This window comes from Cucurbita moschata, unplaced genomic scaffold (assembly GCF_002738365.1).
Source record: "Cucurbita moschata cultivar Rifu unplaced genomic scaffold, Cmos_1.0 Cmo_Scf00090, whole genome shotgun sequence".
Classification (NCBI taxonomy): Eukaryota; Viridiplantae; Streptophyta; class Magnoliopsida; order Cucurbitales; family Cucurbitaceae; genus Cucurbita; species Cucurbita moschata.
This window is the reverse complement of record NW_019268606.1, coordinates 36,267-52,020: the sequence shown is the minus strand read 5'-3', so window position 1 is coordinate 52,020 and position 15,754 is coordinate 36,267. Positions and strand designations below refer to the sequence as shown.

Here is a 15,754-nt window from a genome sequence, read left to right as displayed (position 1 = left end):
GAAGATGTGAAGAAAAGGTTGTCAAAATTATCAAAAGATGTTTCAATTCATGCTACATTGAAGAAGAATAAAGTTTGATTGTTGTAAATTTTGGGTGGGTTATAATTTAGAGTTATTGTGTTTTAAGACTTTTTATTTAATTTCGGTTACATTTACATAATGGCTAATTATGGCCATAAAGTGTGAATGTTACAACTTTTGGAATGCCTTTAATAGTTTCATTTTGAGGCTATATAAAGCCATCTATGTTGTATTTGTAATCAGACTTAGAAGATATATCAAAAGAAGCATTTGTGCTTTTCTTTAGCCAATGGCTAAGTTTATTTGCAACTCTATGTAGTTTAGGTTGCATGTAGAATCATTCAAGCTCGACATGATCAATCTTGCTTGTGGAGTGATTCGAATCTCAATCAAGTGTCCTTGTCTTGAGATATTTGATCAACAAGAATCATTGAAGCTAGACATGATCGATCTTGCTTCTGGAGTGATTCGAATCTCAAACAAAGTGTTCTTTGCTTGAGATATTCGATCAACAAGGTAATCCGAATCTTATTCCCCTTGTATTGATTCCTTATCTTATCATTTGCGCTCAATATGTTTTCCTCGCTTATGGCTTCTTGGTTCTTTTGAATTTGCAACTGCTCCACTGTTATCACAATAAAGAGTGACGGGAAGATGCATATTTGGAACGACTTCCAAATCAGTTAAGAACTTCCTAAGCCATACAGATTCTTTCGCTGCTTCACAAGCAGCAACATACTCAGCCTCCATGGTGGAATCAGCAATGCAACCTTGCTTTATGCTTCTCCATATTATTGCTCCTCCGTTCAGAGAGAAGACAGATCCTGATGTCGATTTCCTCGAATCTACATCGGTCTGAAAATCTGAGTCAGTGTACCCTGTAAGGATCAGATCCTTAGCACCGTACATTAGCATATAGTCCCTCGTTCTCATAAGATACTTAAGGATATTCTTAACGGCAGTCCAATGAGAACGTCCCGGATTGGACTGATATTTGCTGACAATTCCCACAGCATAGCATATGTCGGGTCGGGTACATAGCATGGCATACATCAGACTACCGACCGCTGATGCATAGGGAATGTGTTTCATATCCTCTACTTCTTGAGGTGTCTTAGGACTTTGTTCCTTCGACAAATGAACTCCATGCCTGAAAGGTAATAATCCTTTCTTGGAGTCCTGCATCTTATATCGAATCAACATTTTGTCGATGTACGATGCTTGAGACAATGCTAGTGTTTTGTTCTTGCGATTCCGAACAATTTGGATTCCAAGAACAAATTGAGCCTCTCCCAAATCTTTCATTTGGAATTGTGTTGCCAGCCAATGCTTAATGTCAGTTAGAATTCCCACATCATATCCAATTAGTAGGATATCGTCAACGTACAACACCAGGAAAGCTACTGTAGAGTTGACTATCCTTTTATAAACACAAGGTTCGTCAACATTCTGTTTAAAGCCATAAGATTTGATCGCAGTATCAAACTTTATATTTCAGGATCGAGATGCTTGCTTCAACCCATAAATGGATCTTTTAAGCTTGCAAACCCTTTGCTCGTGATCATGTTCAATGAACCCCAACATAATTATGGTACGATGTGTTCAAGGATATGTTTGAGATAAGATACCAGAAGGATGCACAAAACAAAATGTAACGATAGAAGTAAGTTACGTTCATTAAACGTTAAGGTCAGGCTACATACCGGAGTGCTATGGATAGGATAGATTGATGAAAGAACACGGTTAGGTTATGGGTAGAATGGGATAGGTTTGTGATAGATTGATAGAACGATAGTGTTATGGTAAGTTAGAGAACGATAGAAGGGTTTATGTTATGACCTGTTTATGATATGGTACATTGTATGCTAGATTATTGTGCTTAAGTACGAAATCGTGTGAACGTGAATGTATGTTATTTATGCTGCTTAGTTGATGTGATATGAATGCATGTGACGATGTGTGGCCCTTGTACGATTATGGCTTGTTATATGAGTATTGGAATGTAACTGAATGAATTGTATGACATGAAATACGGTAAATTGCATGATACATAACCCCGCTAGGAATATGTATGATATGTAACGAAATGAGAATGAGAATGACATGTAAGCATGAAAACGTGACACAGGGTTATGTTCATTAAATGATGACTGTAGGACTAGTGGGACCTCGTACATATTGTGTGATCATGCATTTGGGGGATACCCCTATCCCATCACGAGGGTACGGACGCGTACATCCAAATGGCAGGACAACGATCGTTATGCTCCGCATAGGGCTGCCGTGACGGTTTTAGTTTTAACGGGTCCCGGTGGGCCCCCAGAGCATGCCCACCGGCTAGGGACAGTGGCCCAGCGGTGTGCGAACTAGCTGGTGAGCCCATACTCGCATGTATGGGCTGGGTGTAGAGTATATGGTACACGTCCACGATTACCTGTTAGGATTACACCGTTGGGAAAACGAAATGAAACGAAACGAAATGAAAAAGAAACGGAACGAAACGAAACGAAAGATAGGTCCCATCATTTCATTGCATGTGATTGTTGCATTTAACCCCAATAGTGGGGTCACTTACTGAGTATTTCTTTAAATACTCAAGCCATGTGCTACTACATTTTTCAGGTTAAGGCAAAGCATTCCTGTACGGCTAACGACGGCATCGCAACTCGAGATCATGGCACATGCATAGGATAGTGGCATTTATTTTCTTAGATTTAGGATAGAATAGGATGTTTTAAACTTAAACGTTTATTTATTTTATTTCGAGTCTGATAAGATAAGGAATCAATACAAGGGGAATAAGATTCGGATTACCTTGTCGATCGAATATCTCAAGCCAAGAACACTTTGTTTGAGATTCGAATCACTCCAGAAGCAAGATCGATCATGTCTAGCTTCAATGATTCTTGTTGATCAAATATCTCAAACACTTGTTTGAGATTCGAATCACTCCACAAGCAAGATTGATCATGTCGAGCTTGAATGATTCTACATGCAACCTAAACTACATAGAGTTGCAAAGAAACTTAGCCATTGGCTAAAGAAAAGCACAAATGCTTCTTTTAATATGTTTTCCAAGTCTTATTACAAATACAACATAGATGGCTTTATATAGCCTCAAAATGAAACTATTAAAGGCATTCCAAAAGTTGTAACATTCACACTTTATGGCCATAATTAGCCATTATGTAAATGTAACCGAAATTAAATAAAAAGTCTTAATTACTCTAAATTATAACCCACCCAAAATTTACAACAATCAAACTTTATTCTTCTTCAATGTAGCATGAATTGAAACATCTTTTGATAATTTTGACAATCTTTTCTTCACATCTTCATTGAAGCATATTGTATGATTGATGTCTCTTGGTTCATATCAGAGTCTTTTGTTGTGTCATTTTAAAGATGTTTTCGAAACACGTAAGTCCATGGCTGTGTTTTAAGATAAAGGTTATGTTTTATGGAATTTAAATGAAGTTTTCCATATTCAATGTTTATGGTATGTATATAGTAGCGACCTTAAATTAAGTAGAAAATTTTGGGTCGTTACAGAGAGCTCCAGAATCTTTGTTATTTAGATATCGAACTTTCTGGATAATGTTTTGGAGATATCAACTTCGATCATAGCCTTACCAACCTTGGCTTTGAATACTAGTGGTTGGATGTGATGATCTGTGCGTGTTCGTACTAGATCATATCAAATTTTGGAGAAGATCCAACGGTTGAGATTTGAGTTCGAAAGATTTTGCTCGGATGGTCACGGTAGATGCTCTGATTCAAATTAGAGTGGCATTTATGTAATTATCCATTCTTCAAGGGGTATTTTGGTAATTTGCCACTTTCAGAATATTTTATTATTATTTTTCTCGAAAAATCCATAATTTTTCTACAAATTTCTCAATGTTTTTTTTTTATCATTTTCCCTTTTTTTGAATCTTGAGATTCCTTCTAGATAAGGAATTATAAATCCGGAAAGATTCTTGATAATTGATAAAATGACTTTTTTGCCCTTTTCATTTACTTTTTCCTTTCCAATCTTTTTAAAAAGGCCTTTAACTCCTTGAAATCACTTGTTAGGGTACACGAGTACTTGACTAAGGCCTTCGTTCTTGCTTCATCCTTTAATTTTTTTTCTTTTCTATCCTTTGGGTCTTTCATGAGTGGCTTATTCTAATGGGAGATAATTTCCTTCATTTTTGGATGTGTTACATATACATACTCGTTACAAACACAAAATAAGAAGCACACTCAAAAGAAGAACAAAAAATACTAGATTAAAAACAGAGGGTAGTCCATGGCCCACACTCCAAAGTCCACTCTCATCCACGACCAACTCTTAGTTACTTGAAAAAAAATGATAAACATGGAGTGAGTAAAACTTAGTTAGTAGCCTACTAGTAGGTTCTTAATCGCGACCTTAAGCTAGGATATTACTTCTTGTTATGTTTTCAGGATCTTATACTAATCTTGAAAACCTTCCCCTAAAATAACCTTCAATTTTCTCCCCATGAACACAATTTTCTCCCCATCTATCTTCTTTTAAACACTTTTGAAAGTTAAAAGAGTACTTTTGAAGTTTTTTTTTTTTTTGAAAATTCAACCGTTTTTTTTTATAATTATGAGTATTTTTTTAGATAAAGTGCAAAGTTCAATGGTATTTTTATTAATTTAGATTATAATTTAAAAAAATACAAATTTTTGTTGGTTAGGTTAATACTAATTTTATTAAAATAAGGAAATATTGAATAGAAATAAAATAGTAATAACGAATAGTTTCTTTTGGAGATGCGAGGTATCGATCCTCGTATCTCTCCCATGCTACATTCCCACGATTTTACATCAAAAAACTCTAAACTTTCCGTCATCAATGATATTGAAAATGAAAAACTATCCCCGCTCATTATGTTGTAAATAAGGAAAAATTTAAAAAAACAAATATATTTAGTAATTGTTTCCTTTGTTGATGCATGGTATCGATCCCAGTATTTCTTACATGGGATGCAAACGCTCTACCATCTAAGCTATATATCCTCAAGATTCTTACGTCACAAAATCCTAAACATCTCGTCATCAATAATAGTGAAAATAAAAAAATAACGCTATTCATTATGTCATAAATAAGGAAAAATTGAATAGAAATAAAATAGTAATAACGAATAGTTTCTTTTGGAGATATGGGGTATCGATCCGATCCCCGTACCTCTCGCATGCTAAGCAAACAATCTACCATCTAAGCTACATTTCCACAATACTTATATCAGAAAACCCTAAATGTCCCGTCATCAAATGTAGTGAAAATGAAAAAATATCTCCACTAATTATGTCATAAATAAGGAAAGGTTGAATAGAAGTAAAATATTAATAACAAATAGTTTCTTTTGGAGATGCGGGATATCCCCTTACCTCTGGCATGCTAAATGAGCTCTACCATCTAAGCTACATCCTCACAATTCTTGCATCACAAAACCCTAAATTTTCCATCATCAATAATAGTGAAAATGAAGAAATGTCGCTACTCAACCTGTCATGAATAAGGAAAAATTGAAAAGAGATAATTTTCAATAATATATTTAATAATAGATAGTTTTATTTTGGAGATGCGTTGTAACGTCCCTAAATTTCCACATACTCTGAGTCGCTACTAACGTTTGATGCTCATCTATAATGCTCATCTATAATGCGGAAATAACTCTTACATGAACATAATTGATAACGTAAATTTAAAAAAAACGTTTAAAACAACTTCTTCTCTGGAAAACACAGCCATGGTCTTACGTGTTTAAATATGAAATACTGAACATTTAGAGAAAACAAAAACAAATACAAAATAATTTAAAACAATGAAATGCAAAACAACCTATTCTAACTTAAGACTAGAAATTTAAATATGAATCTACCCTATGCACGTGCCACAGTCTCTGCTCGCGATGTCGCCGTCCTCCATACAAGTGCGCCTTGCCTTTACCTGAAAAATGATGTGGCACACGGCCTGAGTATTTCAAAGAATACTCAGTAAGTGGCCCCACTATAGGGGCCATGCAAATGCAAACACATGCAATATGATTTAGGGACCTATCTCTAATCATCTTAGGGGTGGCCTCCAGTCTCGGATAAATTGGATGTGTAGTACTTCCCTACACACGACTCACACGTGCGAGTGTGAATCCCCAGGGCGCTCGCACACCCCCTGGACCCTCTGGTCAAGCTAATATGTAGCGACGTCCGGAGGTCAGCGGAACCCCATAGTGTCATGCGCCTCATGAACACCCTCATCTGTGTGCTTTCGCACCTGTGCGCTTTCGCGCTCATCATAAGGTGCGCGTCCGCACTCATCATCTCTAGGGGAAGTAGCCCTATGCTTATGAACATACAAAATGCATGAGGTCCCTCTAAATCCATCGTAATGTCTCTTCTGACACAACCCTCTAGTCTCATCTCTTTGTTACTCTAGGTAACGCATACTCGTGGATATTTATATTAATATCATTCTCATGCTCTTAGGGTTGTGTCCTACGTCGATCTAACGACATGATGCAATATGACACTCATCATCATCTAGCATGCTCAATATGGAAAGCATCATCATATTAAGGTAAAAATCATGCAATCATCATGCTCATCATAATGCCACAACGTGCGTCAAACATATCAAGCGTCACTCAACAAAATATGTATATACCGCACATATCATCAAGCATCATAATCCACACATCATCATAACTCATACAATTATTTAGCCTATCCTATAGTAAGGCCACTTACCTGGTTAGCTTATACGGGTGTGACCAATTTATCCTTAATGAAAGTTCGATTTTTCCCTTTGTATCCAAGCCAACCTATAAGAATCCATAACATCAATTTCATGTTTAATTCTCTAACTCCTACAAGGGTTCATGTGCTAAACTTCATGCCAGCATTAAAGACTTTGTGAGTATTGAATATATATATATATACATATCTTGGTATTTTTTTTTTTTACTCGATGTATTTATTCTGTAAAATTGTTTCTGTTCACCAAATCTTCCATTTACCTCCCCACTGCCTCTCTCTTTTCTTTCCTGTACTTAATTAGTTAAATATATAATTTTCTTTCCTTTACCTCTCTCTTTTCTTCTTTTCTGTACTTAATTATATATATATATATATATTTTTTTTTTTTTCTTTACCTCTATCTCTGTTTAATTCTTTTCAAACCTTCCTCGGTTTAATTCTTTTCCAAACCTCTTGTTTAACTCTTTTCTTCTCTGTTTAATTCTTTTTTTCCCTATTTAATTCTAACAGTTTAGTAAATGAATGGTTGATCTAATTCTCAATAATGGTACAAAGGAGACGATCTATGATCTCATTCAAAGATCTGACATGATTTCTAACTGCTAATTAACATTTAAATAACTAGGTAATGTAGGTGGAAATCTGATTCTAATTAATTCGATAAATGATTTTGAATTTTTTTCTTTTCCTTCCTAAAACTATTGTCATTAACCCTTTCCAATCTATTTAAATTTTTCCTTGAGTAAAAATGGCTATGCATCCATCCATTATGATTTTCTTCTCTTTCCTCAAAATGATGATTCAATTTAGATGCAATTGACACAGCCAATTTTGATTTTCGATCCCATATCCAAAAATCTAAATAATTGAAGGAGAGATCTAAGATAACTTTTCTATCTCGTGCAAAAATAAAAGAAAATGAGATCTAACTTACCGATGACTTTTCTATCTCTTTCCATTCCTATTAGATCTGCCTGAAGTGAAGGTCATCTCCAATTCTTCTCTCCCAAAATCTGTGATCTTTACTATGTTTCTTTCTCTCATTTTTCCCTTCCCAAAATCTGCCATTTTTGTTTCTGTTTCGTTTCTTGTTTTTTTTGCAGATCATTTTACAGTTGTAGGGGTTGGGGAGATATTTGGGGAAGGTGGAGAGAGAGAGTCGATAATTTACTTTTTATTTTTTTTTATAATTATTATTTACTTATTATTATTATCTTTTTTTTTCGGGTCGTTACATGCGTGGTATCTATCCCCGTACCTCTCGCATGCAAAGCAAGCGGTCTATCATTTGAGCTACATGCCCCTAGCAAAATGCCTAGTAGTAACGGAGTCTAACCCAATGATCATTCAGACAAACATCCATCAACCAAGAGGGGTGAAAATGATGACGATAGTACAGTTGAGAAATAATCTTAGCCATGATGAATCTACACTTGCTGCCATTGTTGTATTTGAAAAGGGGGAGCTCAAGTGTGCCAACCTCAACAAAAACTTTATTGCCACTACATGAACACCACGACCCAAAACAAGAAGGTCAGATATTGGGTTTAACCCCACCAAGAGAGATAAATCACAAGATTAGTTTTATGTCGCCTACCACAAATAGATGTCATGCGGCTCAGCCTGAGCTAGTTGAATTCTACAAATAGCAAAATGACATGTTCACAGTCGGGTTTATTTGACCTGCAAAGGCTCTTGTCAGTGATCACTCAAATTCTTGGCAAAGACACCAAGCCAACACCTCTACTGAAGAAGGGAGACAAAAATAAACCACTAAAGCAACACATGTTCACGCAAAAATACCATCCAGACGGATGAAGAGAAGGGTCGACCACGATAATTTCAAAGCAAATAGAGAGTTATGATAAGTTAAGGTCAGATCAACTTCGAGTTCAAAGCAACAAGAACCAAAGACTGGTGCGAAAATTCTATGGACTAGTCGAAGTTGTCCACAAGTTGAAGAAGACATCATATAGGATCCAGGTGCTCCTATGGATACAGACTAACCCTGTTGTCCACGTCAGTAACTTGAAACATTATTATTCTAACCAAGAAAACATCAAGTAAAAGCAGGTGGTATGACGTCATGCAAAGAAGAAATTGTTTCAAGCGAAGAAAGTAGAAAAGACACCAACAGAGAAGACTTGAAGAGTTAATGAACCGAGAAGTGATTTTCAACAACTCCTAGTAGGTTTGAAAAGACTCCAATGCATTCCTTTGGGATAGATATGTTAAAAATTAGGCCCATTTGATAACTATTTTTTTTTTATTTCAAAATTATGTGTTTTATCCTTTTATAAAAAAACAAAAACAAAAAGAAAAGAAAAGAAAACATTTGAATTTTAAGCAAAATTTCACACCAAACTAAGTTTTTTAAAAATATTTTTATTTATTTATTATTTCTTTATTTTAGTTTTCCAAAGATCTTGAGTGGCTAATTTTCAAAACTACTTCTGCTACAATTGAACAATATTTATATTGTAAAATGGGATTAACTTCCTTTAAGTTGATGTAGTTTCTTTTTATTACTATGTTTACTTTTATCTCATGTTATTCCATTTGTATTTACTTCGTTTTATACAAAAGTTCACCGTAATTAATAAATCCATGTGCTTAATACATTCTCTACAAAAATAAACTTGTTTGTGTCATGATAAATTACAATGAATACTGGGAAAAGAAATCCCAAAAATAAGTAGAAGGTTGAGAATTTCACTCAACCACACAATGTCAAAGCGTGACTACATGGCTCACATGCAAATGATGCTCGAATTTTGAAGGGGAACTTCTCAACTTGAGAGATCAATTTCATTCATCACAAATCTGATTTTTACATAATAATTTGTGGGTATTTATAGTCTCCCACAAAAGAAGTTAGTGGCCGAGTGATATGAACCAAGAGACATTAATCATACAATATGCTTCAATGAAGATGTGAAGAAAAGGTTGTCAAAATTATCAAAAGATGTTTCAATTCATGCTACATTGAAGAAGAATAAAGTTTGATTGTTGTAAATTTTGGGTGGGTTATAATTTAGAGTAATTTAGAGTTATTGTATTTTAAGACTTTTTATTTAATTTCGGTTACATTTACATAATGGCTAATTATGGTCATAAAGTGTGAATGTTACAACTTTTGTAATGCCTATTTCATTTTGAGGCTATATAAAGCCTTGTATGTTATATTTGTGAGGAAGACTTAGAAGATATATCAAAAGAAGCATTTGTGCTTTTCTTTAGCCAATGGCTAAGTTTCTTTGCAATTCTATGTAGTTTAGATTGCATGTAGAATCATTCAAGCTCGACATGATCAATCTTGCTTGTGGAGTGATTCGAATCTCAAACAAGTGTTTGAGATATTTGATCAACAAGAATCATTGAAGCTAGACATGATCGATCTTGCTTCTGGAGTGATTCGAATCTCAAACAAAGTGTTCTTGGCTTGAGATATTCGATCGACAAGGTAATCCGAATCTTATTCCCCTTGTATTGATTCCATATCTTATCACCGAGATTTAATCTCGATCCCCGTAAATCTCCATAAAAAACAAACGAAGTCAATTTGACAATTCTACGGTTACAAACTTTATGAAATTAAAAATAAATAAAGTTTTCTAACAACTCATGTAATGATGCTTGCAACTTCATTTGCTCCTTCAATTGTGTAAATATTCACTTCTGAAGCTCCAAATGGTCTTTCCTCAATCGAATAAGCTTGTAACACATGAAATAATAGTTGAACCGAGTCTATCCAATTTTGTAGATGAAGAATGAATGTTTGTTGAATCTTCTTGGCCTTGGATCGTGTAATAGGTCCAGTTGGAACATTTGGAACACCGTGATCCTTATCATCTTCCCCCTCTTCAAAAGGATTCATCCTCGAATTAGAAAATCATCACCTACATCAAAAGGACTCAAGTCAGCAACATTGGAAGTAGAATGTGCTGAAAATTCTCCTCGAAGATCATTTTATATGCATTGTTATTAATTCTTTCAAGGACTTGATAAGGGTCATCCCCTATTGGATGTAACTTTGTCTTCCTTTGAGATGGGAATCACTCCTTGCGAAAATGTATCCAAACCCAGTTACCGGGTTGGAAAATGATTTCATTCCGTCCTTTGTTAATTGAAGCAACATTGAAATTTTGTTTCTCAATTGTCTCCTTCCCCTCTTTATGGAATGTTTTGATCCCATTTTCCTTACTTGTGGCTGCTTTACTCACAAAAATATTAGAATGAATAGAAAGCAACTCAAGACGCGTAAGTGGATTAAATTCGTAAGCAACTTCAAAAAGAGAACAATGAGTGGCAAACATTCGTCCCAAGACTTAATATTCTTACAAATAATAGCCCTAAGCAATGCTCCTAATGTTCTATTAACATTCGTCCCAAGACTTAATATTCTTACAAATAATAGCCCTAAGCAATGCTCCTAATGTTCTATTAACCACCTCAGTTTGCTCATTAATTCTTACAAATAATAGCCCTAAGCAATGCTCCTAATGTTCTATTAACCACCTCAGTTTGCTCATTAATTAATCGGAAGATGACATGTAGTTGAAAACAATAATTTGTTACCCAATTTATGACTTAATATTCTTATAAATAATAGCCCTAAGCAATGCTCCTAATATTTTATTAACCACCTCAGTTTGCTCATGAGTCGGAGGATGACATGCAGTTGAAAACAATAATTTGGTACCCAATTTATCCACCATATTTTCCAAAAGTGACTTAAAAATTTAACATCCCTATCTTTATTTGTGTGCAGCAAACATAGCAACATTGACTACAAAACTTATAAACATCGTGCTTCATGACAAAGGTCATATGGATCGTGATGAGCATTTTCTCCCATATCTTGGTTTCGCTAACTAAAGTTTTCCAATAACTCCCAAACTTCATTACCTTATATAACCTCTTGTGATATGAACCAAGAGACATCAATCATACAATATGCTTCAATGAAGATGTGAAGAAAAGGTTGTCAAAATTATCAAAAGATGTTTCAATTCATGCTACATTGAAGAAGAATAAAGTTTGATTGTTGTAAATTTTGGGTGGGTTATAATTTAGAGTTATTGTATTTTAAGACATTTTATTTAATTTCGGTTACATTTACATAATGGCTAATTATGGCCATAAAGTGTGAATGTTACAACTTTTGTAATGTCTTTTTCATTTTGAGGCTATATAAAGCCTTGTATGTTATATTTGTAAGGAAGACTTGGAAAATATATCAAAAGAAGCATTTGTGCTTTTCTTTAGCCAATGGCTAAGTTTCTTTGCAACTCTATGTAGTTTAGGTTGCATGTAGAATCATTCAAGCTCGACATGATCAATCTTGCTTGTGGAGTGATTCGAATCTCAATCAAGTGTTCTTGTCTTGAGATATTTGATCAACAAGAATCATTGAAGCTAGACATGATCGATCTTGCTTCTGGAGTGATTCGAATCTCAAACAAGTGTTTGAGATATTCGATCGACAAGGTAATCCGAATCTTATTCCCCTTGTATTGATTTCTTATCGTATCATTAAGGAATCAATACAAGGGGAATAAGATTCGGATTACCTTGTCGATCGAATATCTCAAGCCAAGAACACTTTGTTTGAGATTCGAATCACTCCAGAAGCAAGATCGATCATGTCTAGCTTCAATGATTCTTGTTGATCAAATATCTCAAACACTTGTTTGAGATTCGAATCACTCCACAAGCAAGATTGATCATGTCGAGCTTGAATGATTCTACATGCAATCTAAACTACATAGAATTGCAAAGAAACTTAGCCATTGGCTAAAGAAAAGCACAAATGCTTCTTTTGATATATCTTCTAAGTCTGATTACAAATACAACATAGATGGCTTTATATAGCCTCAAAATGAAACTATTAAAGGCATTCCAAAAGTTGTAACATTCACACTTTATGGCCATAATTAGCCATTATGTAAATGTAACCGAAATTAAATAAAAAGTCTTAAAACACAATAACTCTAAATTATAACCCACCCAAAATTTACAACAATCAAACTTTATTCTTCTTCAATGTAGCATGAATTGAAACATCTTTTGATAATTTTGACAACCTTTTCTTCACATCTTCATTGAAGCATATTGTATGATTGATGTCTCTTGGTTCCTATCATCTTGGGATAAGGATTCATATAAAATTTCATAAAATAAGATTTGAAGGTCATCTAGGTCATGAATTGAAGCTAAATTACCTTGGGGCACTATGGTCATTTTACACCGTTTGTTAGTTTACCTACTTATCCTTATCCAATGACCACCAAGTTTCATGTCTAACCTCAACATACTATAATATGCTCAATATTAAAATTTGATAGGCAGCGGAGCTCATATAGGGGGTTATTTTAACATTACTTAAATCTCGAGCTATTTGATCGGTTCAGGGTCTTAACTCATGGTTCTTTTGATTTTTCTTTCATATATCCTTAATTCATACTTGGTTTAGGGTTGATATGAAAATCCAAGTGATTTCTACAAGTATTTCTTAACAAAAAGTCCAAGGTGGCTACTTGCCTCGTCGTCGACGTTTGGGACGTCCATTCTTGAGCTTCCAGTTTCTGAATTACTTCAAATTTCCTTCCACGTACTCCTTATTGTGTCTAGTTTCTGAAACCATAAGATTTTCTATGAGAATCGGTCTTGGAATTTGGTTAAAATTAAGAAAATCCAAGAAAAGGACAAATTTTGAGTTGAACTGGCAATATCATCGTTTTCTTCCTCTGAACAGGAAGAAGATGCGCATTTTTCGCGTTGCCGCCATCTGAAACTCTGCCTGTACAGCCACATTTACAGCGTTTCTCTCCTCGATTTCTTCGTGAAACTTAAAGATGGGTATTACAAGGAAGGGCTAGAGATTGATTTGATACCTTCTCGTGGATCGTAGCCTAAGATATTCGCTTCCAAATTTCATCCAAAATATGATTTATCGTTGGAGATAAAACAAAGGATTTCTTATTGGGTAGCCAATTCTAGGGGTTTCAACGCCATATTTCTTCATTGATTATCAGTCAACTGAGTTAAGTGGAAATAAATTTTGAAGATGAAATTAAAGTATTGATTTTGATGTCATCTTTACCTGAGTTTTGGGATATTGTTATTAATGAGATGCAATCTAATGCCATTAGTAATTCATAATGATAATATTCAAAATACTTGACAAAAACAAAGAATGGTCAACATAAGATATGATATGATAAGGAATCAATACAAGGGGAATAAGATTCGGATTACCTTGTCGATCGAATATCTCAAGCCAAGAACACTTTGTTTGAGATTCGAATCACTCCAGAAGCAAGATCGATCATGTCTAGCTTCAATGATTCTTGTTGATCAAATATCTCAAACACTTGTTTGAGATTCGAATCACTCCACAAGCAAGATTGATCATGTCGAGCTTGAATGATTCTACATGCAATCTAAACTACATAGAATTGCAAAGAAACTTAGCCATTGGCTAAAGAAAAGCACAAATGCTTCTTTTGATATATTTTCCAAGTCTCCCTTACAAATACAACAAACATGGCTTTATATAGCCTCAAAATGAAACTATTGAAGGCATTCCAAAAGTTGTAACATTCACACTTTATGGCCATAATTAGCCATTATGTAAATGTAACCGAAATTAAATAAAAAGTCTTAAAATACAATAACTCTAAATTACTCTAAATTATAACCCACCCAAAATTTACAACAATCAAACTTTATTCTTCTTCAATGTAGCATGAATTGAAACATCTTTTGATTATTTTGATAACCTTTTCTCCACATCTTCATTGAAGCATATTGTATGATTGATGTCTCTTGGTTCATATCATTATGCCTCAAGTTCATTGAAGCATATTGTATGATTGATGTCTCTTGGTTCATATCAAGATATTTGAAACAAATAAATATTTTGTGACATATCAAATCACTCCTTTGAAATTCTTTAATAATAAACCTGAAGTCTTACATCTTTTATAGAGAAAAGTTCCTTAAATAGAAGTCTTATTAGATACTTCTAAGCATTTAGAGATCAACTAGACACAAAGATAAATATTCTAAAAAAAATTAGGGGTTAAACTTTTAGTTAACGTAATTTAAGAAACTTATGATTTTTATATTATCAAGAGTTTAATTGAGCTAGGTCGATTCAATCTAGTGGACCCAGGAATTGAACCGAACCAAACCAACTAGTTAGTAACATGATTTAGTGGAAGCATTTTGACGCAAAGTAGAAGCAATAATGGAGGGTTTGAAATAATATAGTTTTCAGCCCTTGTTTCTCGAGTGAATATTGAAATAATATAGTTTTCATGTTAAATTTTGCACGGAAGAAAGAAAGACTGGGATGTAAAGTATTATTTCAATTGGTTTGTAATATACAACAATATATAAATTAACTATAAAAAATATATAAAATTACATGTTCTTTAAGAGCTTCAATCAACATTGGAGGGTTACTTCTGCAACCACTCTAAAGGGGCTCAAGATCACAATGAGTTAGATAAAACAGCTCTAGAAGTTTGAATCCAATAACTTGAGTTTGACTCGTGATAGGATCTCTCTTCTTGTGGAATCTGCATAAAATAGGAAACACCATTCCAAAATAAATTTTTAGAAGGGGTTCTATGGTGTAGTGGTTAGCACTTTGGACTTTGAATCCAACAACCTGGGTTCAACGCCCGGTAGGACCTTTAAGAAATGACCTTGATGCGAAAACACAAAATAAGGAACGACAACACAAATTTTCTTGAGGCATAATGATATGAACCAAGAGACATCAATCATACAATATGCTTCAATGAACTTGAGGCATAATGATATGAACCAAGAGACATCAATCATACAATATGCTTCAATGAAGATGTGGAGAAAAGGTTATCAAAATAATCAAAAGATGTTTCAATTCATGCTACATTGAAGAAGAATAAATTTTGGGTGGGTTATAATT

At 34.3% G+C, this 15,754-nt stretch overlaps 1 non-coding gene across 1 annotated transcript; it reads left to right on the top strand.

The window, feature by feature from the left end:
* The first annotated feature begins 15,425 nt into the window (after positions 1-15,425).
* TRNAQ-UUG lies at positions 15,426-15,497 on the top strand. Its single transcript has one exon. It is a non-coding gene; the product is annotated as a tRNA-Gln (tRNA).
* Positions 15,498-15,754: the final 257 nt, after the last annotated feature.